Source organism: Lissotriton helveticus, chromosome 10, assembly GCF_964261635.1.
Source record: "Lissotriton helveticus chromosome 10, aLisHel1.1, whole genome shotgun sequence".
NCBI classification, from domain to species: domain Eukaryota; kingdom Metazoa; phylum Chordata; class Amphibia; order Caudata; family Salamandridae; genus Lissotriton; species Lissotriton helveticus.
In genome coordinates, this window is record NC_136071.1 from 542267504 (window position 1) to 542294443 (window position 26940).

At 42.9% G+C, this 26940-nt stretch overlaps 1 long non-coding RNA gene across 1 annotated transcript in view; it reads left to right on the forward strand.

Annotated features, from left to right (window-relative positions):
- LOC144785393 (uncharacterized) overlaps positions 1 to 26940 on the forward strand; it is a 274528-nt gene that overhangs the window by 202383 nt on the left and 45205 nt on the right. The window contains exon 2 of the long non-coding RNA XR_013601852.1: positions 11562 to 11730. This is a non-coding gene — a long non-coding RNA (uncharacterized LOC144785393). The remainder of the gene's footprint in view (positions 1 to 11561; positions 11731 to 26940) is intronic.

Below are 26940 nucleotides of genomic sequence, written 5' to 3' on the forward strand. Positions count from 1 at the left end.
GGTGGCACTGTGATTGCAGTTAAACCAAAGTGACCTCTGTGGAACATCTCTGGGATACATCAAATCAAGCTATGCATAGGCACAGGAATGATAGGAAGTGTCAGAAGCCATACAGTGACCAGCCGCACATCTGTGTCAACTTACTTGACATGTGTATGCCGCCAGCACAACACACATGGCTCATTGTAACCTCCCTGACTGACAAACACATGTAGGACCTTCACACATACCCCTCGTCTACCCATCTCACACCTGCAACACTTAACACCTGTGAGAAACACACATGAAGGTGCAAATAAGGTCCTGTGAGTTTACTGACAACCAATCACACACCCTGGTGTGCAACTACAAATGTCAGACTCACACTCAGGGATGTCAATGCATACCTAAAAACAATAGTCAAACAAAAATCTCACAAACAACATCCACAGAAGTCCAACAAGCCCAGCCACGTGCAGTCAAACAGTGGTAAGGCAATGTGACCCTAGACAGAACAGGACTACACAACATTGTCACTCTGGCCAATGCACAGACACCATACCCCAACACAAACAAGAATTGCATCATCAAATGCCAATCATGAACACCAACTGGAATCAATGGGACAAATCAGCTAACACAGACATAGACACCACAGCAGTCATCAAGTGAACATGGAGTCATAGTGTACCACAAGCATGCACATGGATAAGTTGGTCCATACATGTGTCCATGGACCTCAGCAGCAGACAGAGCTCATGCACATCTTCAACAACCTGGCCCATGTGTCCCTGGGTCTGCTGCTCATATGCCCCAAGGACTCTTTCGATGTTGGCCAGGGCTTTGGTCCCAGTATCCTCCTGTATTTGTCCCCTAGTTGCCCTCCCACCTGTCCTACTGACCCAGACCAGTGGCATTGGCACTCATCGCACCCGCACAAGAGTGTTGCAGGCAGTAGTGGTGGTGGTGGTGGTTGAGGCTGCACAGGTCATTGCAGCAGGGATCACCACTGTGGTTGTGGCTAAGGTAGAGGCGGTGATGGGAAAATGAGGGCCTGAGATGTGGTGCGCCCTGGCAGTCCGGATGGGCCAGGTGTAGTATTTTTCATTAAATATGCCAACTTGACGTTGAATTCAGTATCCTTTATTGGATGAAAACGGCATGCATCTAGTCACGAATCAGGTCTCTTAGTAATAATGTCACAACGGATAACCATTTGAATGTAATGACATACAGTAGAATGAAATGACATGCATAGACTTCTAAACTCTAAATAATTAAATACCTAAATATCACTTACTCGCTACTACACCAGATTGTTGCTCCTCAACCGAGAAATGTAGGGAGTCTGCATCCGAGAGTTCATGGTCGGGGGAGACTGGCTCTGCAGGTTGGTGTTGTCTTCTGCAGCAGTTGCTTGTGGATCTCCTCTTACACAGAGGTGAAATGGTCATTCAAGTGCACTCCACAAGCTTGGTGTTCAACTTTTGGATGTTACATGCGATACACCACACACTTTACATTGCAATCACTTGGTATGGCTGCAAGATACTGAACATCATGACATGATGTTGAGGTACTTACATTACTTGTCCACGGTGTGACATGTAAATAGAAACCATGTGCTACGTACATATTGTGTGAATACAAGGACATGTTGTCATCTAACGTCTTGCGGCATATCAACTTTATGTGGTGTGTCTTTTTGGTTTTCTCTGCATGGAATCACTTTCAGCTAAGCAAGGACTAGCCATTGTGATGTCATACATACCTTTTTCATATCATGTACTTTAGTTAGTTTGTCTGATTGACCATGAATGTTTTGTGTTCATATGGGCCTTCATGTCTGACACCGTGGCACTAACACATTGTATTCTGAGAGGTGCATGACTGGGCCCTGAATTTATTCAACATGTCACTTGGTGGTTCAAAGTTTAATTTCTATGAAAGTTATGAACGCTTAGGTGTCTGCACACTGGATGTGACTTTTCAATCTATCCCAAGTTGGATGACATGTGAGGGCTGGTGTAGTCATATGGCTCTATGCATCTTGAGAAGGGTGGCAAGGTGTATGCACTGTCTACCTACCTGTTCAGTAACACAGTGGAGGGAAATAGCTGCCACATGGTTGTAGGTATGGGGAGTGTTCCATCCTGCTCAGCTGTGGGACAAGGGTGCCTGGTGGGAGTTGTAGAGCTGGCGTCCCACCCAAAACACCCTTCCTTGTTAAGATAGCTACCTACCTGTTAGTTTGGGCAGAGCCATGGAATGGCTGACACATGGTTGTGGGTGGGGGGAGTGTTCCATCCTGCTCAGCTGAGGGACAAGGGTGCCTGGTGGGAGTTGTAGTGCTGGCTTCCCCCCCACAAACACCCCTCCCTGTTAAGATGGCTACCTACCTGTTAGGTGAAGGTGAGCAATGGAATGGCTGCCACATGGTTGTTGGTGGGGAGAGTTTGCCTTCTTTCTCAGCTATGGGACAGAGCTGCCTGGTGGGAGTTGTAGTGCTGGCTTCCCACCCACAAACACCCCTCCCTGTTAAGATGGTTTTCTACCTGTTAGGTGAAGGTGAGCAATGGAATGGCTGCCACATGGTTGTGGGTGGGAGTAGTGTGCTTTCTTGCTCAGCTGTGGGACAAAGGTGCCCAGTGGGAGTTGTAGTGCTGGCTTCCCACCCACAAACACCCCTCCCTGTTATGATTGTGACCTACCTGTAAGTTTGGGGAGAGCAGTGCAATGCCTGACACATTATTGTGGGTGTGGGGAGTGTTCAATCCAGCTCAGCTGTGGGACAGGGGTGCCTGGTAAGAGTTGTAGTGCTGACTACCTGTACATATGCCCCCATGAAAATATTGCTAGCTACCTTTGGGGTGGTTCAGAGTAAGGAAATGTTAGATATGTAAACATGTGTTGGGAAGAGTGTGTTCTACGCAAGAGCATTTGTGTCTAGGAAGTGTAGCTTTCTAGTTGTACAAGACAGTACATAGCAGTGTAATGGTAGACATTTGTTGGTGCTTACCAGCCTCCCTTGCCCCGGGTATTCCTGTGAGACTCTCTGGATACAGTGTGGCAAGTACCTTCTCCTCCCATTCGGTGAATGTTAGTGGTGTAATGGGAGGGCCACTGTCACGAACCGCGCTAGCACAGCGCCGGTTACCACGCTAGCTGCGTGAGAATCAGCCGGGAAACATGGGAAAGACTACATTTCCCATGTTTCTCGGGTTCCAAGCGTAGGGCGTAGGTGGCGTACCACGTGATGCGTCGTTCTGACGTACACGGAAGCACAAAAGACGGCAAGCCAGTCGTAACGCTGCCGATAATTCTTAAGTAACTCGCAGGACGCGGTTACGAAGACTCCTGGTTTCGGACCTCTGTTTTTTTGCACAAAGACTTCTTTGTGGATTACTCTGCTGAGACTTCTGGCCAGGGGTCGCTGGGACTTCGGATTCTCTCGGACCCTCTTCCTTCCGGCTGGTCTCTTGCAGGGCGGTGTATATACCCGCGAAAAGCTGTCCCCTCGTTTCTACAGCTTCTTCAAGACTATTTGTGTTGTTTGCACGTATTCCTAAGAGCGCATTCGGCATAACGTACTTGCTTTGGAGTTGCTTCTGCTGGGGAGAGAAACATTTGTTTTCAAGTTATTCAAGATTGACGGAACTTATGCAATCAGGTCTTGTGGTTCTCCTGTCTAAAGTAGTGGGACTAAACTAACTGGGAAAGACAGCTACCATTATTCCTGGAACAGACACTATTATCCGTTGTTAATCTCCTTTTGAGTTAGGAGAAGTAAAGAGAACAGAACACATCAGACGTTGCAGTCTCTCTCTTCTCCCTTTGCCGCTCAGTATACTCTTTCCTTTTTAGGTATGAGCCTAGCCTAGACATACTAAAGAGATGGGTAATAGTCAGGGCAGGAGTGTGCAGGTTATGATCATTGTTGTCTGCTTTTGTCGCCCTTGCAGGTCTCCATCCCCCGCAGTCCCCTCCCTTCTTTTTCCCCCCGCTCAATCGTGCCCAAAAGTCTGTGCTTATTGCAAACCGGACTTCGGTCGATTCAGAGGTGGGCCCCCATAGAGCATCACACAACCCTGAGGAACCGGATTCGGATGACCTTGACAGGATTATCGGCCCAAGAATTGTATCCCTCCTGGTTGTGTGACACGTAAGATGGCTACCATAGAAGACGTGGTGGCTGCCTTGGCGTTGGTGCAGGCGGAATTGACCGCCTCCCACCAAGAAACCACTGCTTTACACGCTCAGGTAGACCAGTTACAGAGGAACCCTCTTGACTTTGGGGCGACCGCTCGTCCCACCCCAGTAGTAGTAGAGATGCCAGTACAGGTCCCACTAGCCCCTCCCGAGAGGTTCCATGGGGACATTAAAAAGGTCCAGGTGTTTCTGACACAAGTACTTCTACATTTCACGTGCAAGCCTAAGCTATTTTCCACCAACCAAGCCTGGGTAGCATTTCTCATCTCTTATCTGGGTGGGGAAGTGGCACAATGGGCTGTTCCTATCGTACGCAAAGACGATTGTTTGTTATACGACTGGGATGAGTTTAGGGACAGTTTCGAACGCACCTTTGACAGAAGGGCGGACCATTTCTCTGCTGACAGAGACCTACTGGAACTATGCCAGGGCAACACGGATTTGGTAACATACCTGAACAGCTTTCGGCGTTTGGTTGCCGAGACCGACTGGCCGGAAACCAAGAGGTCTGCTGTGTTTTACCGTGGGTTAACGGAAGAAATGAAAGACGTCTTAGCCCAGATAGACCCCCAACCAGCGACGTGTTCGGTGCTCATCGAGTTAACTTTAAGGCTGGATCATCGTCTGCGGGAACGCCGTGGGGAGAGCAAAGAAAAGGATAGAGTAACGCCATATAGTGAGAAAACCACAGTCACAGAAAAAGCCGCTGGATCCGCTGAGGCCATGGATATCGGAACAGTGAGGGCATCGTTGATGCTGAGCAAAAGAGATCACTGACGGAAACAAGGTCTATGCCTCTATTGTGGCAAAAAAGGTCATTTTTTGAGGGAGTGTCCCGTTAAACCGAAGAACGGAAGAACAAAAGTGGGACAAGCGGCGGTGCTGAAGGTTGGAAAGGAGGAGGGAAACGACAAAGCTTGAAGGACACAGAAGGGGGTTCTTCGAGCGGTTGTATCATCCCTTCATTAAACCCCACATTTCCAGTGAGCAAGAACATTTCTTTATCCCTTTGGTTCTCATGGTTGGGAATGTGGCCCAAGACGTTAAAGCCATGGTGGACTCGGGAGCAACAGGGTGTTTTATGGACGAAGGAGAAGCGTCTCGTCTGGGGGTGAGCCTCATACAGAAAAAAGTACCTGAACTGGTATTTGCGGTGGATGGAAAGGAATTGGTTTCCGGACCCATCCTGTATCAAACCGAGGGGTGTGACATGACTTACGATGGATATCATCGGGATTCGATAACGTTTAACATAATCCAAGCCACTCTGTATGGAGCCATATTAGGCCTCCCATGGCTGCAGAAACACGAACCATCGGTGAACTGGGGAAAAAAGACACTCAAGTTTGACTCTTCGTACTGCAAGAACCATTGTCAAGACACGACCCAACAACAGGGCAACGGCTGTTACGAACATCATGTCGCTACAGCAGCCGAAAAAGAAGTGGTACTACCCTCATGTTATAAGAGCTTTGCTGACGTCTTCAGTGATACCAAGGCCGAGGTGTTACCACCACACAGAAACTACGATTGCCGGATCGACCTAGTACCAGGGTCAGAGATACCATGTAGTCGGGTTTATTCCCTCACGGTGCCTGAAAACGCCCATTTACGGGAATATCTGGATAAGTTCTTACGACTAGGATACATCCGTCCGTCCAGATCGCCAGCTGCCTCTCCCCTCTTCTTTATACCGAAGCCTAATGGAGAACTGAGATGCTGCATCGACTATAGGAGGCTTAACGAAATAAGTATCAAGAACCGGTATCCCCTTCCTCTCATACCAGTGCTCCTGGAGCAGGTGAGAGCTGCGGCTATCTACAATAAACTTGACTTACGTGGGGTGTACCACTTGGTCTGCATCAAACAAGGCGACGAGTGGAAGACGGCCTTCAAGACGCGGTACGGGCTGTATGAATATTTGGTGATGCCCTTTGGGATATGTAACGCCCCTGCGGCCTTTCAATTCTTCTTAAACGAGGTGTTAAGGGAATACCTCGATGTCTTTACGGTGGTGTATATCGACGATATACTGGTGTATTCGGCCACAGAACAGGAACATGTGGATCACGATTGTTTAGTCCTACAGGCATTACGAAAACATCATTTGTTCTGCAAAATCACCAAATGTGATTTCCATGTGTCTACTGTGGAATTCCTGGGAGTAATGCTTACTCCCTCTAGACAAGTTATGGGTGAAAGAAAGGTAAAAGCCATAGAGGAGTGGCCTCGTCCGGACAACGTCAAGGAAGTCCAAAGCCTGCTGGGTTTTGCAAACTTTTATCGGAGGTTCATAAGAGACTTCTCCGACATGGTGGCCCCGTTGACCCAGCTAACACGGAAACGAACAACGTTCTGTTGGACGGACGAAGCTCAAAGGGCGTTTGAACGCCTTAAAACGGCCTTCACCACTGCTCCTGTTCTCACCCATGCGAATCCAGCCCTGCCATACATAGTAGAGACGGATGCCTCGGACGTCGCTATAGGGGCAGTGCTTTCACAACGGCAAGACACCACTGGCTGTTTACATCCCATTGCGTTCATGTCCCGGAAATTGAACGAGGCCGAAGCAAATTACACCATAGCCGAGAAGGAGCTTCTGGCGATATGTTACGCATTTATGGAGCGGAGACACTGGCTGTTGGGGGCGACTCATCAGGTCACGGTATACACCGATCATCGGAACCTCCAGTTCATGAGAGCGGCTCCACATCTCACTCCCAGACAGCTGCGATGGATGCAGTTTTTCTCAGAGTAACATTTTCTGGTTACGTTTCGTCCGGGGAGGGAGAACAAGAAAGCGGATGCGTTGACACGTCAGGACACCGCTCCCATGAGAGAAAAACCACCGGAAGAATCGATCATAGAACCCTGCAGAGTGATCTGTTTAACCCACACTGATTCAATCCTCCAGCGAATTCGTCATGAAATGCGTGCAATGCTATGGAAGTGTTGGCTTCGTGCTCATCCTGACTGGAGGACGTGTGATGGTCTTCCTATGCGTGGACGACAGCTGCTGATACCATCCAACAACCTTAGAAGAATGGTATTTTCTTGGTGTCATACCCTTCCTTGTGTGGGACATCAGGGAGGAGAAAAAACCCTAGACCGGGTTTTGCAACAGTTCTGGTGGCCCTCAGTGCGCAAGGATGTGGTGTCCTGGATAAAGGACTGTACGGTGTGTGCACAAACGAAAACCGATCACCAACGCAAGGCCGGCCTACTACAGCCCATGCCTACACCTGAAACACCTTGGGAAAGGATCTCCATCGATTTCATAGTAGGACTGCCAGAAGATCAGGGAAACACAGCCATAATCGTAGTAGTGGACTATCTGACCAAGATGGGACACTTCATCCCCTGCAAGCAGGACCCTTCAGCAAGTCGACTAGCGAAGTTGTTGTTACAGCATGTGGTGAGACTCCACGGTCTACCCAGGACTGTTGTATCCGACAGAGGGGCGCAATTCACAGCAACGTTTTGTAAAACCTGGTGTGCCGAGTTACGGATGGAATCCTCGCTGTCTACAAGTTTCCACCCACAGACAGACGGACAAACCGAGAGACTCAACCAAACGCTCAAAACATACCTTAGAAGCTATGTTAATAACAACACAGACGCATGGGTGGAGTGGCTGTGGGTGGCAGAAATATTGTATAACAGCGCTAAACATGCATCCACCTCATACACTCCTTTCTACTGTACATACGGGTTTCACCCCAGGTTTATCCCGGTTGCCCTACCCAGTCATAACGGAAGGATTCCAGATCTCAGAAAAAGGCTGCAGCGTATGCGTAGAGTTTTTTTGTATACACGAGCCAATCTACACAGAGCCAAAACTAGGTACAAGGCCCAAGCAGATAAACATCGCAGGGCAGGTCCCGGTTATAAGGTAGGGGATTGGGTCCGGTTGTCCACCAGGAACATTCGCTTTAAGCGACACAGCGTATTTGGTCCCAAGTACATAAGTCCCTACCAAGTGTCTTAAATCATAAACCCTGTGGCGGTCAGACTCATGCTTCCGTCGCACATGAAAATCCATCCGATTTTTCATGTCTCCTTGGTGAAACCATTGCAGGGCTCTCTACCGAGAAGGCCTGCTCCGGTATCAGTACAAGGCGATGAGGAGTATGAGGTCAAGGGGATCCTTGATGCAAAAAGAGTGAGAGGCAAATTGTGGTACTTAGTGTCGTGGAAAGGGTACAGCCCCGAAGAGGACCCCTGGGAGCCTTGTGAGGCGGTTCATGCCCGAGACTGACTGCTCGGTTTCACCGACTACATCCAGAGAAGCCCTCTCTCAGCTAGCGTCAGGAGAAGAGGGAAATGTACTGTCACGAACCGCGCTAGCAACGCGCCGGTTACCACGCTAGCTGCGTGAGAATCAGCTGGGAAACATGGGAAAGACTACATTTCCCATGTTCCTCGGGTTCCAAGCGTAGGGGGCGTACCACGTGATGCATTGTTCTGACGTACAGGGAAGCACAAAAGATGGCAAGCCAGTCGAAACGCTGCCGATAATTCTTAAGTAACTCGCAGGACGCGGTTACGAAGACTCCTGGTTTCGGACCTCCGTTTTTGTGCACAAAGACTTCCTTGTGGATTACTCTGCTGAGACTTCTGGCCAGGGGTCGCCGGGACTTCGGATTCTCTCGGACCCTCTTCCTTCCGGGCTCCTGGATATCAGGTATCGTGAGGGGCGGCTTTATTCTCCTCTGTTGGCAGAGACGCTACTTTCCTGCGTACTCGTGCAGAGGAGGAGTGCGCACATAGTGGCGCTTGGGTAGTGCTATCTCTCTGTTGGCTGAGACCGGCTGGTCTCTTGCAGGGCGGTGTATACACCCGCGAAAAGCGGTACCCTCGTTTCTACAGCTTCTTCGAGACTATTTGTGTTGTTTGCACGTATTCCTAAGAGCGCATTAGGCATAACGTACTTGCTTTGGAGTTGCTTCTGCTGGGGAGAGAAACATTTGTTTTCAAGTTATTCAAGATTGACGGAACTTATGCAATCAGGTCTTGTGGTTCTCCTGTCTAAAGTAGTGGGACTAAACTAACTGGGAAAGACAGCTACCATTATTCCTGGAACAGTCACTATTATCCGTTGTTAATCTCCTTTTGAGTTAGGAGAAGTAAAGAGACCAGAACACATCAGACGTTGCAGTCTCTCTCTTCTCCCTTTGCTGCTCAGTATACTATTTCCTTTTTAGGTATGAGCCTAGCCTAGACATACTAAAGAGTGGGAATAGTCAGTGCAGGAGTGTGCCGGTTATGATCTTTGTTGTCTGCTTTTGTCGCCCTTGCAGGTCTCCATCCCCCGCAGTCCCCTCCCTTCTTTCCCCCCCCGCTCAATCGCGCCCAAAAGTCTGTGCTTATTGCAAACCGGACTTGGGTCGATTCAGAGGTGGGCCCCCATAGAGCATCACACAACCTTGAGGAACTGGATTCGGACGGCCTTGACAGCCACCGCCAGTCCTCTGAGCCAGCTCATGGTTCTTGTTAGCATGCTCTTTCACCCTGATGTTGAGGTCATGCCACCTTCTCCTGATGTCCTTCAGGGTGCGTGGGGTGGTGCATACTGGATTGACTTTGTTGACTTTCCTTGCCCACAGTTGATTTTTTGTGGCTACTGGTATCTGTTGGACCATGCTTCCTAACTAATTTGGTTTTACTCTGATTACCTCATCTACCATCACTGACAACTCATTGTCAGTGAATTTGGGCATCTTCTTCTGTGACATGGTGTGTGATGTGCAAGTGGGTGAAAATTGCAAGTGTGAAGGTGGTGGTGTTGATGTGTGTGGTGTGTGTGTGTGTGGATGTGATGTGTGCTGATTTGCCTCTCCTTTGTGCTGTGGGGTTGGGCCCTTTAGTTTTGGAGTTGTGCAAAGGATTCTGGGCAGGGAACGGCTTAGTTTTGATACTCAACTATGGGGGTGGGTCAAAATAGAGTATCCATGTCAGGTGTGTTAGGTGGGTTGACCTGGGATTTGTATTTTTTACTCGCGATGGGGATGTGTCATTGGGGTGTGTTAGGTGTTTATTGAGGCTGAGCGATATTTAAAGCCACACCTGGTAGCTTTGTTGTGTGTTTGCTTTCGACCGCGGTGGTGGCAATGCAACAGTCTTTCTGCCTGCTCTCCCATTCATCATTTGATACGATCGCAGCAGTCAGAAACAACTGATCGTTCCACTGGCGCTACCATCATATCGTAATTTCACGTGCAGTCATTCCGCTAATTGAATGGCGGTTTTTGTTTTTTTCCACAGCAAATCCGACCGCCGCAGACAGATTTTCAGCTGTTCCGGATGGTCCCGTTGGAGTTTCATGAAATCCGTCCACTGCGGTCAGATTTTGCAGGCGGTTCATCCTTATCTGTCTGCCAGAATTCCTGCAGTATCTGTCCACTAGACTTCCTGCGGTACATGCGGACACTTAATTTCCGCTACCAAGGCGGTCGGAATGCTTTTCCAACCGCCATCCTAATCGACCCCTAAGTTCACAAACTTCATGGTCTCTCGGCTTCATTGCCAAGCACTTTTAACATGTGTTGACTGCTTTAGGGCCACTGGAATTTTGCAGCAATGGAGGACAACATTTTGTCAAAGTGCTGACTAAATTATTCAGGGAAAAAAGGCTGCGGCATATGTAGTACATTTTCTGATACTATATTATTTTTACATTTTTACAGACACTAACAGTCACTGCAAAGATTTTGCCTCAGAACTAGTGTGGCATACAAATGCAGCAGCGTGAAAGGTGATCAGTCAACCTTTGCAAAGGGCTCTCCACTTTGCAGCAACACAAGTCACATTTTTTTGTAACTTTTGATCATTTTGAGCTACAAACAATGTTTTTGTTAAAATCATCAGAATATACAGCAGATGATGTATTATGTGGTAAATATGGCAGAGCCACAATTATGTGGCAACATTAGTAAACTAGGATATTTTCCATTAATGTTTTACCTGCTCTTGTGAAAAAAAGGAGGACAACTGCTGATGACAGAAACTGCATGGCACGGAGATAAAAGGCTTGTAATTCCACTGTTAAGCATTCGCAGTGCGACACCATCACATGCTCCATCAAAGGAGTTTGAAAATCATTGCAAGTTTCCAAATCATTGAAATGATATATTCAAGCCACTCAGTTTAGTTCCACTGTGTCATGAAATCATTTCCAGGGCTGAGCCCTGGCAAGCACCAGCTGTATTTAATCACTGGCTCTAGAGTGGATGGCTTGTGCTATCCAGTTTGTATTATGGTAAATGATTGTTTAGCTGCAGTAGACACCCTTCATAATGTTAATATAAAGGTTTGATACATCACCGATATTAGTAGAACTTTTTCCTGTTTATATTTTGTTTTTGCCTTGCTAGAAGGGCGGCAAACTCACCGTGGGACACGAGATCTGTTCGGGCAGACGATGAGGATACTATAGTTGGCAGGAGGGCTGCCAGGAGGGCGGCTTTTGAACCTTTGAAAATGATATGGGAATCTGTTGAAGAAAAGAAATCCAGAGAAGAAAGAGATTAATTCCAGAAAAAGGTGGGAATTTTCTAAAGGTTTAAAAAAAAAGCTGCAAACTTAAAGGTACCCTAAAATGTTTATCTAGACCATGCACTAGCCTCTTGAGTCACTGAGATAATATCGTTGACAAAAATATAGATGTCAAAAATATTGATGTAAAAATATTGATAGTCAAAATATTGTCATCCTATATTTAAAATGTAAATGACAAAAATATCGAAAAAGAAACATAGATGTCAAAAATATCAAAGTCCAAAATATCGTTTTCTTATATATAAAAAATAATAATGTTAAAACACTTATATTATAAAATTAAGTACAAAGTAAAAAAATATTTAATTAGATATAATAAACATAAAAAAAACATAATAAACACATTTTGTGTACCAAAATTTAAACATGGATATACAGAATTAAATATAAAAATGTATATTTAAAAAAAATAATCTAATAACTTAAATTAATTTTAAGATATTATACATATATAAAAATTAACTAAAACATATATATAGACATACCCCTAAAACATAAAATATAATAATAAAAACATTATATTATAACATACAATACTAAAATATTTATACATTTTTAAAATTGTTGAATAGTTTAGGGGTAAGAATTTACTAATCCCATTGCAATTAGTGCAACAGTAGGGAAAGTGTTGGATAGCGTAGGGGTAAAAATTACTATTCCCACTCCAGTGAGTGCCACAGTAGGGAAAGTGTTGGATAGCGAAGGGAAAAACATTACTATTTCCACTCCACTGAGTGCAACAGTAGGGAAACTGTTGGATAGGGGAGTGGAAAACATTACTATTCCCACTCCAGAGACTGCAACAGATGAGAAAGTATTGGATAGCGTAGGTGTAAAAATTACTATTCCCCCTCCAGAGAGTGCAACAGTAGGGAAAGTGTTGGATAGCAAAGGGTAAAATTTACTATTTCCACTCCAGAGAGTGCAACAGTAGGGAAAGTGTTGGATAGCAAAGGAGTAAAAATGACTATTCCCACTCCAGTGAGTGCAACAGTAGGGAAAGTGTTGGATAGCGAAGGGGTAAAACATTACTATTCCCACTCCAGTGAGTGCAACAGTAGGGAAAATATTGGATAGCGGAAGGGTAAAAATTACTATTCCGACTCCATAGACTGCAACAGTAGGGAAAGTGTTGGATAGCGTAGGTGTAAAAATTACTATTCCCACTCCAGTGAGTGCAACAGTAGGGAAAGTATTGGATAGCAAAGGGTAAAATTTACCATTCCCACTACAGAGAGTGCAACAGTAGGGAAAGCTTTGAATAGCCGAGTGGTAAACATTACTATTCCCACTCCAGTGAGTGCAACAGTAGGGAAAGTGTTGGATAGCGGAGGGGAAAACATTTCTATTCCCACTCCAGTGAGTGCAAGAGTAGGGAAAGTGTTGGATAGCGGAGGAGTGGAGGAATAAAAATTACTATTCCCACTCCAGTGAGTGCAATAGTAGGGAAAGTATTGGATAGCAGAGGGTTAAAATTAATATTTCCCAAAAATGTAAATAAAAAAGAAACAAAATACCAACAACTATACAAACATTGTAAATAACACAAAAATAAAAAACATATAAAAATATAATAAATAAAAAAACAGAAAACTATTTAAATGTTAAAAAGTACTAAACATTAACTACAAACGTTAATGTTTAGTAGTTTAAAAAAACATTTTACAAACAAATAACTATATTTATTATAAATTAATTACAATCCCCCCAACAATTATTAATGATTTCAAAGAAAATTACTTCTCACCATGTTCCCCCATAAATGTACAAACAACTCCTACATAATTGACACAATTAATATATTTAACAATACATTTATTATAATTAACAAACAATTAGTAATTAATTAAAAATAAATAAATTACCACAAACACTTTAAAATCAAAATATAAAATAAATACTAATAAAAAATTACTTTATTCAAAATAAATTACTTCCCACCCTATTCCCCTATAAACCCACAACCAACTCCTAAAACAAATAACACAATTTACATAACTATAAATTAATGAATTAATACAATGTGATAACCAATTAATAAGTAATTAATAAAAATAATTATAAAAACTAACAAATTCAAATTATTAATTACTTTATTATAATTACATTACTTCCCACCCTATTCCCCTGTAAACCCACAACCCACTCCTAAAAAAAATAACACAATTTACATAATTATCAATTAATTTAAGAATAAAAAAGAATCACCAATTAATAATTAATTAATACTTGTTTTACTATAAATACTAACAAATAAAAATGATCAATTTCCTTATTATAATTAAATTACTTCCCACCCTATTCCCCTATAAACCCACAACCAGCTACAGAACTAAAATACGCAAAATGTAATTACCATTAAATTAATCACTTCCAAAAATTTCACACATACATTAAAAAAAACAGCTATACTTATACAAAAAATATTAGATCACATACTTTTAACAAACATACTAAAATACAGAACACTAATATAAATATCAATATTATTAACAGCGATACTTTGACAAACGATATTACTAACTTTGATATTACAGAAAACAATATTTCTTACCTTAAAGTCAATATTTTGGTCACCGATATTCTTGAAGTCAATGTTCTGCCACTCCGATATTTCCAACTCAATATTCTGGCACTTCGATATTCCAGACTCAATTTTCTGTCTGTGCACCAGCTTCTTTGTCTGGTTCTTGCTTACATCTATAAATGAAATGGCTTTGCAATCAAATGACGGATCTGATTGTCATATTGATAGGTTTGTAATCTAATATTACCAGTTGTTTATTCCATATTTTGACAGGGATCAAATAGTATACTGGCACATGCATCAAAAATGTCATTTGAGATTCCTTATTAGGGAAAAAAAAAGGATTCACTAATAAAGAATTGCAAAAGCCTATGCATGCAAGAATCGCTAAAAAAATAGCGATTCTTGCAAATTCCTTAATTGCGACTCACAAATTGTGAGTCGCAATAAAGGAATGGCTTTCCATTCATTCCTATGGGCCTACAAGCATTTAGGATTAAATGGGAATTGCAAGCGCAATTTGCGAGTACCCATTAGGTACTTGCAAATTGTGCATGCAATTTCAAGGGTGCCAAAAGGACACCCTGTTGCACCCCAGAAATTGTAATGTGCACCCATGTTGCACACACACATGCCCCAAGGGCATGTGTGTGTGTAACATGTAATTTTTCAAAGTTTTTGCAAATTAACTACCTATATTATTTTTCGGTAATTTGTGACCTCTTCTGGTGAAATCGCTATTTTAAATTGCTTGTAGTATTGCATTAAAGGAATCGCAATTTGCAATTCCTTAAATGCAATCGCAATTTGCGATTTTTGCATTTGGGATAATGCATTCCAAATGCAAAAATACCGGTCACAAAGGAGCAAATTCTGAGAATCTGCCCGTTTGCGACCGATTTTTAGTTTGATGCATGTGGCCCATAGTTTCTAAATGGAAGTTGCTGGGAGAAAATATTCCGTAAAACATACAGATGCAGGAAAATATATTTCCTTAATTATGTTTAGTGGTTGTCTGTGCTGGTATAGTAAATGTGCAAATTCACTTTTTACATGTATTTCATTTTAATGAAACCACATAGCTTTCATTGACAGTAACATAGGGTGAAAGACGCTAGCTAATAGTGTACAGATGAGTCTAATAAAACACAGAAAATGAGTAATTATCTGAGCAATTAACATTGAGCGTTCCTATGCCCTTCAGTTTGAGTGACATGAACAACTTAAGCCCAAGATGATGCTGATGGATCAGAGACAGTGATGTGCTCACCAGGGCTACAGACATTGAGAACAAGAAGAGATTGATATGCTTACTTGTGTACTGTGTGGGGCCTCACACGCATATATCAATCTGATAACTATGGACATTTTTCACATGATTGTCTGAACCGGTTGCTGATGGGGAAATTTCTTTCAAAACAAAACCTTGATTATGAAAGATATCTTTCCCACTCCATGCGGCTAAAAGAAGGCAAGACTATGGATGCTTTTATGATAAGAATACAAGATCGAGTGTTGCACTGCAATTTCCATAATCACAACAACGAGGAGGCACTAAAGATCACAAATCATTACTGCCTGTGAATCTGAGGTTGTAGATACATGCTCCCTTGAAAGATGATGGCAAACACACTTGTTCCAGATAAGTGACAAAATTGTGTCAAGAAGCCTCGCTATCAATCCTTATGTTGAAGTAAGAAGGAAAATGCGTTAATTCACAAGTGACTCCAATCTCTGGTGACAGACCAGCTGAGAAAGAGTGATTGAAATGCACATCTTGTACTCCTCACCAGCTAAAGGAGAACGTTACACATCTAGGATCTTTAAGGTCATTGAAGGTTATCTGATTTGTCGCCCTTATAAAATGAACAATCTAAAAAAAAAACTGAATTGGGAGTGCTGTGGTCATAGAGACTTATCAAACACGTTAATCAAGAACTCGACAACCTCATGAAACCTGTTCAATGTGATACACTCCCCTGATGGGTGTTGCAGGGGAACTGTCAGGGCTGCAGAGTCATGGGCCTCCACCTGCATCCCCCTTAGGATAGAATTGTTATGGGCATCCCAGAATGGGCCAGGGCAATGACCAAAACAAATGACCGGCTTGCCAGCTCTCATGCACCCAGGATGGGTGCTGGTCAGGTAACTGGTGGGGCTGCAGTGGCCACAGGGCTCCCCTCACACCCCTAAAAATATTAACAGATGTGGGTGTCCCGGTGGGACTAGACACCCAAACAAAAAAAATGCAGACACAAGTCAATAAAATTAAATAATAAATGAGTGGCCAAGATGCTTATTTATTATTCACTGCTTCTGGCGAGGAGTGCCCCATAATGCCTTTCACGGGCTAATTCACATATTTGTTCTTCCTTTGAGGTGCCCACGTCTTGGCAGGGTCACCACAAGTGTGTTAAAAATGTTGTTGGGGCCAAGGCAAATGCAGCAGTCCCACAGAAATAGGTGTTTTAAGTAATACTATGTTTCCTGGGGTGTAAACTACCTGACCAAGCTTTTGCTGTTCAGGTGATAATGACCCCCCCCCCCCCCCTTGTAATGGCATTATGATTCCTTTATTTGACTTGAAGAGTTTTCTGGCACTTGTTTCATGTGGTTGACAAAGCTAGTGAGTTTGCTTTGCATATGTTAATGTGGTGATTCTTTGGCAAAGCTGATAGACTTGTGCTATGTAATAATGTGGGCACCATTTGACAAAGCCCATTGGCTTATCTTCATATAATGATGTAGTGACACAGTATCATAGCCATTAGATGGTCCCTATACATTGATGTAGATAGCCCCTGACAATACTAATAGGTTTGCCTACATAGATTGATGTGGTGACTCCTTGACAAAGTGGGTTGGCCGCCCAGGTGGGGCTAGGCATGGGGCCTGTCAACCACAGGCCAGTGATGTTATAGTTAGGTATGTTGGTAAGATCATAATTTGCATTGACAACTAACAATTCACTCAGGAAAACACAGAGTAAAGTGATGTCATAGTTAGGTAGGGTTATACAATTTTACTTTATGCTATAAAACCTCAGAAATTCAATTAAAAAAGGTTACAATTGGATTATATATAGGTTTAATATTATTATCTAATTTTATGTTAAAAACGCAAAAATGCACTGAAATAAACAAAGAATAAAGTGATGTTATAGTTGGGTGAAAATATCAGTCAAAATAAAAATGTTAACAAGCAAAACCCTCACATTCACCAGTTAATACATGGCACAAAATCATGCAAAGTATAACTGGAATGGCATGGTGAGCAAAAAAACTATGGATTTAGGCCCAGATCTCTGTACTGGGGTGAATGTATGACATTGTTCTGCATTCTATCCATCAACTGTTGTTTTTGCATTTGTCACCCCATATGGGGCGGGTATGCTCAGACGTGAGTCCCGTGCTCTCCATGCCACTGGCATCAAGCTATCCTGGATGATGAGGGCTGAAAGCCCCAAAACAGTCCTAGGATGCTTGTTTCCAGTCCAGGGAGGACCTGGCTTGGCGGAACGGGCTGGACTGTTCACATGGGGCACAGTGTCAAGACTGATTTGCATATGGCTGGGTTCACACTGGAATGGCATGGTGAGCAAAAAAAATTGATTTAGGCCCAGATCTCTGCACTGGGGTAAATGTATGACATTGTTCTGCATTCTGTCCATCAACTTTTGTGTTTGCATTTGTCCCCCAAGTGGGACAGGTATGCTCAGACGTCAGTCCAGTGCTCTCCATGCCACTGCAATCAAGCTATCCTGGCTGATGAGGGCTGAAAGCCCGAAACCGGTGCTAGGATGCTTGTTTCCAGTCCAGGGAGGACCTGGCTTAGCAGTTCGGGCTGGGCTGTTCCCATGGGCACAGGGTCAATACTGATTTGCATATGGTTGGGTTTAAACTGGAATGGCATGGTGAGCAAAAATATTATGTATTTAGGCCCAGATCTCTGTACTGGGGTGAATGTATGACATTCTGCTTTCTGTCCATCAACTGTTGTTTTTGCATTTGTCACCCCAAGTGGGATGAGTGAGCTCAGACGTGAAGTCCCGTGCTCTCCATGCCTCTGGAATCAAGCTATCCTGGCTGATGAGGGCTTAAATCCCTAAACTGGTCCTAGGATGCTTGTTTCCTGACCAGGGAGGACCTGGCTTGGCTGTTCGGGCTGGACTGTTCCCATGCGGCACAGGGTCAAGACTGATTTGCACATGGCTGGGTTCAAACTGGAATGGTATGGTGAGCATAACAACAATGGATTTAGGCCCAGATCTCTGTACTGGGGTGAATGTATGACATTGTTCTGCATTCTGTCCATCAACTGTTGTTTTTGCATTTGTCACCCCGAGTGGAACGGGTATGCTCAGACGTGAGTCCTGTTCTCTCCATGCCACTGGAATCAAGCTATCCTGGCTGATGAGGGCTGAAAGTCTGAAACCGGTCCTAGGATGCTTGTTTCCAGTCCAGGGAGGACCTGGCTTGGCAGTTCGGGCTGGACTGTTCCCATGGGGCACATTGTCAAGACTGATTTGCATATGGCTGGGTTCAAACTGGAATGGCGAGCAAAAAAACGATGGATTATGGCCCGAGTTCTGTACTTGGTTGAATGTATGACATTGTTCTGCATTCTGTCCATCAACTGTTGTTTTTGCATTTGTCACCCCGAGTGTAACGGGTATGCTCAGACGTGAGTCCTGTGCTCGATGTGGAGAGTAACAAGGACCCCCTGATTAGGATAAAGTTCCTGGGTCAGGGCAAATAATGTATGTAAAATAACGTAATACATTTAACATACAGAAAGATACTAAAAAAACATGGTTACAGTCACAGTGGTATAATTAGAACAGAATTATTGACATTTAATATTACGTCACATTACACTTTTCAAGGGAGAGGTATATAAAAAAGAAAATGCACAAATCACGAGTAGAAAAAAGAGTGAAAATGACTGATGTTTATTTGTTCCTTGCAGATATTAAACTAATAAAGGATTGGCTTTAACATGTTTACTGGTATTGTAGGGGGAGGGAGAAGTCCTTCACTTGGTGGAGTCATAAGTTTTTATTCACTATGTAAAGAAGTACTTCGAAAACTGTTTATCAAGTTATTTATAATGTGACATAGTGTCTGCACATTTGATTACCTGTTTTAAGTTCTTTATATTAAACTGGGGCAGCGTGGTTACTTATAGTCAGGGCCCCTGTTGTGGCGTTTCAGATACAGCGACTGTGCCTGAATACGTAAAACCAGCTGTTAAAGAAAATACAAGTGGCCATAAGTGTGGGGCAGGATGTCGATTAATTGTTTTGCTTGTCACAAAAGTATCTTAGGTACTCTAGTATCTTTGTCGCTAATTACCTGTATTTCAGGATCAGTGATATATCAGGACGATAGAGTTATTCTGTACGGACACGATCTATGCAGATACAGGATATCCACTGCCTTAAAGAATAATAAGTTTATGGTAAATGCTAGCTGTATATCAATACATTGTCTTAGTTGTTCACGGAGACACAGGTGATTATTTGTTCTCACGGTTCTTACCTGTATTTAGAGAATATGTTGAGTAAGTAATGCTAAAGAGTAGAAGGCGAGCCCCCGATAGGTCGTTTGTCTTTACAATCGGGTGGGATGTGGTCAGGCTCAAATTGACGGCTGTCTGAAGACGAAAATAGCCGAATATAAAAGTCAGCATTACACGAGGCATTTACGGAATAGTTAATAAGGGGTCCAATGTCTTGTAGTTTCTTACCTTTATTCGACTGAATCGTGGCGTACCGTAGTTGCGTGGTTGCTCTGATAGATCTGGTTTTTATCGGGGTCAAATTACCGGCTATCTAAGGTATAAGCGACAGCGTATACAATGGTAAGCGTTTTAGAGTACGTGATGGAATGGTTATTGCAAACAGCAAAACTACCTTTTTTGTTTCTTACCTGTGTTTAGTATGATGCGGGCATGCCGGTGTCACGTGATTGTAAAGCTGATAAAGGCTTACACGGCTACTGGTTACTGATTAACTAGAGATAAAAAATGGCCGTATAAAGAAATGACTATTGCAAAAAGCGTGACGGATTACGTGTTATCAATAGCGGGAATTTCTATTTGGCTTCTTACCTGCATTAGCCGAAGTAGTGGCATGCCGTGTAGCGCGGTCTAACGTCTCGAAAAAAGGGGGGTTTGACTCAGTTGCCCGATTGGTTTATATACTGAGCCCTGCCATTGGCAGTTGTCATTTGCATAGCCTCCTTTTAAAGGTGTATGCCCAAAACGTTTATATTTTGTTTAAAACGAGTTCGCACGATGGTAGTAAGTATTGTCAACTACGTCTACCTGAGGTACGCTGTCAAATACCCCACAGGGGCAACGTAGTTACAAGTGGCTACAATTAGCAGGCAGATGTGGGAATGCCACATACTCAATTAATTCACAAGGGAAGGTCAAATGAATACCAGTTTGATGCATTGGGGAAGATAAACATTATATTCATTAATAGAATTTGTTTTATCATGTTTTATCAATATGTCAATGATCCAATTCATGACACTTTTTATGAAATTTATTAAAATGTACTTTTTATGCTAAATTCAGTGTTTTATTATTAATTTGGTTCTGTTTGCTAATTGAATTGTGCCAGCCTTTTTATTGTTTGCCTGGGTACATTATTTTACATACACGTGAGTCCTGTGCTCTCCTTGCCACTGGAATCAAGCTATCCTGGCTGATGAGGGCTGAAAGTCTGAAACCGGTCCTAGGATGCTTGTTTCCAGTCCAGGGAGGACCTGGCTTGGCAGTTTGGGCCGAACTGTTCCCATGGGGCACAGGGTCAACACTGATTTGCATATGGCTGGGTTCAAACTGGAATGGCATGGTGAGAGAAAAAACGATGGATTTAGGCCCAGACCTTGTACCTGGGTGAATGAATGACATTGTTCTGCATTCTGTCCATCAACTGTTGTTTTTACTTACATAAACATACATGCTTACATAAAATAATGAGAATGTATCCCAATGCCTTTAGACACACAAGGCCCCTTGGCTAGCCTTGCTCCTGCTACCCACATTCTGAGCAACACATTTTCATGTAAAGTCCATGACCTCCGGATATCAAAGCCACATTAAGTGACCAAGCCTACACTACACACAACCTTCACCCTGTGCAAACTCTTTTTGGAGAGCTGACTCCCCTAGATGTCCAAGTGCTATTATCTGGATAAGCCCCTACTATACACACCTTTAGCCCTGTGCATTGTTTTCACGGAGAGCTCATTCAGTTGAAACATGGATGTCGCATTAGGTGGACAAGCACCTACTATGCACAGTTTCAACCTTGTGCACAACTCTTAATTGATTGGGCACTCCCTGGAGATAGCCACACCACATTAGGTTGGCATATTCGTACTACACACATCAATCACCCTTTGTACAACATTGCATGGACAGTCCACTACCTAGAGACTCACAAACCGTGTTAGATGGTGAAACACCTGCTATATACAGCCTTAGTCCTGTATAGAACTCTACATGGTGAGTCCACACCCCAAAGCCCTAGAGTGGGGTAATGTGTCATGCATTGAAGTAGAGTTTAATGTAGTTCTGTGGCATGGCATAACATTGAGTGGAGTGGCATGTTCTAGAATACAGTGATGTGGAATCGATTAGAGTGGAGTGGCATAGGGTATAATAGAATAATGTGTTGTAGAGTGGTGTGGTGTGGGGTCTGGGCTTCTGTGTTGTAGTGTCAGAATGTATCATAGAGTGGAGTAGAGTAGTGTGGCATAGAGCAAATAAAACAGTGGAATGAGGTAAAGTACATTAGAGTGCGGTTCAGTATGGTAGAGTGGAATGGAATAGATTGTCATACAACTGAATGGCATAAAGTAGCATACAGTTGAGTATTATAGAGTGCAGTAATAGAGAACAGTAGATTAGTGTCTGCTAGAGAAAAGTATATTAACTGGGGTGGAGCAACACAAAGGGAGTTGGGTAGAGTGTCGTAAAGTGGTAGAGAGTGTTATAAAGTGTTGCCGTGTAAAGTAGGGTGTTGTACAGGTGCATTGAGCAAAATAAACCCTTGTACAGATTAGTGCCATACAGTGAAGTATAGCGCGGTACAGTGGAGATGCGTTGACTGATGTTGAGTGGAGTTTTGTGCTGATCAGAGCATCACAGAGTGGTAAGGCGTGAATTTGAGTAGAGTAGAGTAGAGTGCTATAGATTGGAGTAGCATACAGTGGAATGGCATAGAGTGGAGTCTCATAGAGTGAAATCGCATGCAGTAAAGTGTGTTATAATCGCATAGAGTACAGTGTTATACACTGGAGTGGCATACACTACTATTGCAGTGGCATAGAGTGCAGTGGCACACAGAGGAATAGCACAAAGTGGAGTCATGTAGAGTGGAGTGGCGTAGAGTGGAATGGGGTGAATTGGGTTGGCATACATTGGAATATGGTAAAGAGGAGGTGTGTGTAGGGAGTGGCGTTGAGTGGATTATCACACATTGGAATAATGTCCACTTTAGTAGCATACACTGAAATAGCGTACAGTAGAGTGGAGTGACATTAACTGTAGTGCTGTAGAGTAGAGCTGTGTAGAGTGGTTCACTAACATAATATCTAAGCCCTGAATATTGTGATATACATATTGTGTCAAAAAGATTGTTTTTGTATACATGTATGGTAAGGCCAAAAATATTGAAAGAAAAAAACCTTGTTTCACACTTATATTGAAAATATATATAAAATATATATATATAGTTAAAAATAGTAAAACTTTCTAAGTTTTAACATCAATATAATGTTAATTAAATATGTTTAAATAGTATTTAATTATAAATATATATCAGGGACATTATAGTTAGCTGGACATTTCACTCTCACAAAACCATAGAAATTCCACCGTTATAGTTAGTTTGGCTAACTATAACTCGTGCACCCACAATGCACTGCTCATGAAGTCACAAATTACATCATTCATGGCATGGTCAGTGACATTACTATTTACATCACTTATAACATCTCAAATGACATCACTGATGACATCACTGATGACATCATCGACGTGAAAATCTGATGCACCTCCTCACACTCTAATATAACCTTTGATACACCCACTGTAAAAATACAGACTACCATTTTCTAAATCATTGACACACCAGTACCAGTTACTACATATGCACTCACTGATTCCTAGGTCTACACACACATCTACTCATTCATCCATACAATCACTCATACATGCAGTCACTCATCAATTCAACACTATCATATGCACTCATATACCTATACAGACACTCACACACCGGCTCTCTTCCATTCAGTTACTCACACATCTAGTCAATCCTGCTAATATTCAATCACACTCCCATTTACTCACCTATACAATTATACATACACCACTTCACTTATTCATACAGATACTAATGCATACTTACTCTCGTATATAATCAGTGATAAGAGTACACACTCATCCATACAGCCAGTCTCACAATCACTGACTATCATGTAGAGTCATTTATATACTTCAACTCTTACATACACTGCCTTTTACATATGTAGTTACTTGGACATGTACCACTGAGACATCCATTCACTCACCAACACATCCATACACACACTGATGCACCCATACAGCTGTTTCCACATGCACCCTTGAACCCATACACCCAGTGAATCAACCACTCACACATCTATGCACAGAGTCACACACCTCCCACCCACCCACACATACACCCAATCTCCCCCAAAAATACTCAGACAGCCAATCAATAACCTATAAAGACACTCATGTAGCTACTGACCAACCCATGCAGCAGCTTGCACAACAACAGACAGACTGAGACAGAAACCCATGAATTTAGTAAGACACATTTAATCATTCACTTATACAGTCAGTCACGCACCTACTAAATTCTCCATCCAGACACTTATACACCCACTCATTCTTCAATACACCTTGGAATATATATAAAACATATTTCAGCTTTACCCGCACCACACGAATATTTTCAAAAAGCCCCGGGGTGGCGGTCCCCAGGGCCTGGGGGGATGTGGAGGCCCCCCACAAATTAAACAGGCCCCGGGGGTGGCAGTCCCTGGGGCTGCAGGAGGGCTGTGTCCCCTCCCGCATATTTTATTAAAAAATGAAGCCCCAGGGGGTGGCACTCCCTGGGGCTGCGGGGGGCTTGTGCCCCATGAATATTTACGAAAAGCCCCAGGGGTGGCAGTCCCCGGGGTGTGGGGGGGCCTTGGAGGCCCCCACAAATTAAAAAAGCCCTGGGGTGTGGCAGTTCCCAGGGCTGAGATGGCTGCGTGCACTCCTGCATATTATAAATATAGGACCGGGGAGGTGGCAGTCCCCGGGGCTGCGGGGGCCCCCATGGGCCCACTAATATTTTTTTGCAATGACCTCGGGACCTGGCCCACCCGGGGTCCTCAATTAAATGAATTGCAGGAGTCTGCGCTTCATTTTTGTTTTCTAAATTGCGGTGGGATTCTCAAACCCAGCGCAAATTTCGCAGAAATAAAAAAATATTGCTTTTTTTGAACCCCCTGAGCAGTCCTAAGGGGTCGAGGTGTTTCTACCCTCCCCCTTTTCTTGTTTTTCAACTTTTTTTTACTGTTTTCTTGTGACTCGGTTCTACTGAGTCACAAGATGGCTGCCAACACTTCCTGGCATGGAGTGTTGGCAGCCAATCACAGTGAAGCTCGTGCTCGGGAGGGGTCACGACTCCAACGCTTCCCTAGATATCAAAACTTTTTCTTTTTCAAATTTATCAGGAACTACTAAATGGATTTACACTATTAAACAAAAAGGGCTTTTTCTGAAACAAGACCTACCGTTTTGCTAAATTTGGTGTAATTCCGTTCAGCAGTTTGGGCTGAAGCTGTGTCTAAAGTTTCCTATTGAAAATTACATGGGGAAAACACGTTTTGGGACCCCCATTGTTCTCAGCCCCCGTATGTCGAATCAGCCCGAAACCTTCAAGACATCATTGATGTCATTTGAGATGTCATCAGTGATGTCATGAGTGAAGTCACTGACCATGTCATGAGTGATGTAATATGTTATGTCATCAGCAATGCATTGCGGGCGCATGAGTTATATTTAGCTGAACTAACTATAACGTGGGAATTTCAATGGTTTTGTATGAGTGAAATGTCCAGCTAACTATAACATGTGTGAAACCTACGGTTTTTTCAATGACTTTGCAAGGTTTTTTAAATGCTAATTCCTAACTATAATGTGTGTGAAACCTATGGTTTTTTCAGTGAATTTCAAAGGTTTTTTAAATGATAATTTTTAAATGTATTAATTATTATATTTCTTTCTTTTTATACTAATTTCTCACATTTTTATTATAAATATGTATATTTATTTTATTTTATAAATTATATTTCATATTTTTAATGTAAAATAATAACAAAACTAAATTCTTTTTTTAATTATTATTATTTTTTTCAATATAATAAAATTAAATGCTAAATAATTATTTATTTTTGGGGGGTAATCGCACCGTACGCGTACGGTAATCGCACCATACTTTGTATGGTAAATCGTCCTCTGTGCATACCCGCGCACTCGTTACCGATACGCTTTGACGTTGCGCGTCGCATTAACGCTTTCGCGTGACGTCATGTACGTTGACCCGTAAGCGCACCTGACGAACTTTCTAATTGTTCAAAAACATATATTGATGTATTTAATGTACATATTAAGTGAAGACATTATCTGGGATAATCATGAAACAAGTCTTTTTTTACTAATAATAGGCGTATATTACTTTTAAAACCAATTACGCAAATCGCGCGGTACGTCGTATGTACTTGCACCGTAAGAGCACCGTAAGCGCAACGTAAGCGCAACGTAAGAGTACGCAAAGCCATGTGACTTTAAAAGAAGACATTTGATTGGTGCATAATACTTCCTATTCTAACTGTTGATAGACCCCTCCCATTTTAATCATTCTTCTTTGACTCTCTCAGGAGAAGGATATCTTCTGTGGAGCTACAGTCAGAAAGAACCTGCACCATGTCTCAATTCTTGGAATCATCTTCTGAGCACTTTTCTGAGGAAGGATTTGTTCCTGAGCAGCCTCAACCAAAAAGAAAAGAGGCAGTTATATGGAAATGTTTCACCTTCCCTGAAGGTGAAAAAAAAGTGAATGCCCCTAAGGTCACATGTAAGATATGGGAAACTACTTTGTCCAGGGGCGACCCCAGAAAGAAATATTCATTTGACACTGCGAGCATGGTGTGCCATGTAAATAATTTATATCCCAATAATTGGGCTAGAGCAGTAACCCGAAGATTGGAGGAGGAGCAGGGCTCTGCTGTTCCAAGTACGTCAAGATCACCACCACCACCACCACCAAGCACTATGATTCCAAATATCCAACCTAAATTTAGAGAACTTACAATTCGTTGTAACTTTTGCAACAAACTTATAGCCTATGGAACTGATTCTTCGCAAAAAGAGGAACCACAACTGTACTCGCTAATTATTTTCTTTTTTTGTTCCTGGTCCACAGTTTTTTGGTTTAAAAAGTTACATTTTTCTTTTTTTTTTTAATAAAACATGTTTGAAATAGTAGTGTTTACTTTCCTTGACTGGAGTGTTATTAAGAGTGGAGTATGGTATCGAAGAGTTGATGAGAGTGTTGTAAAGTGTTC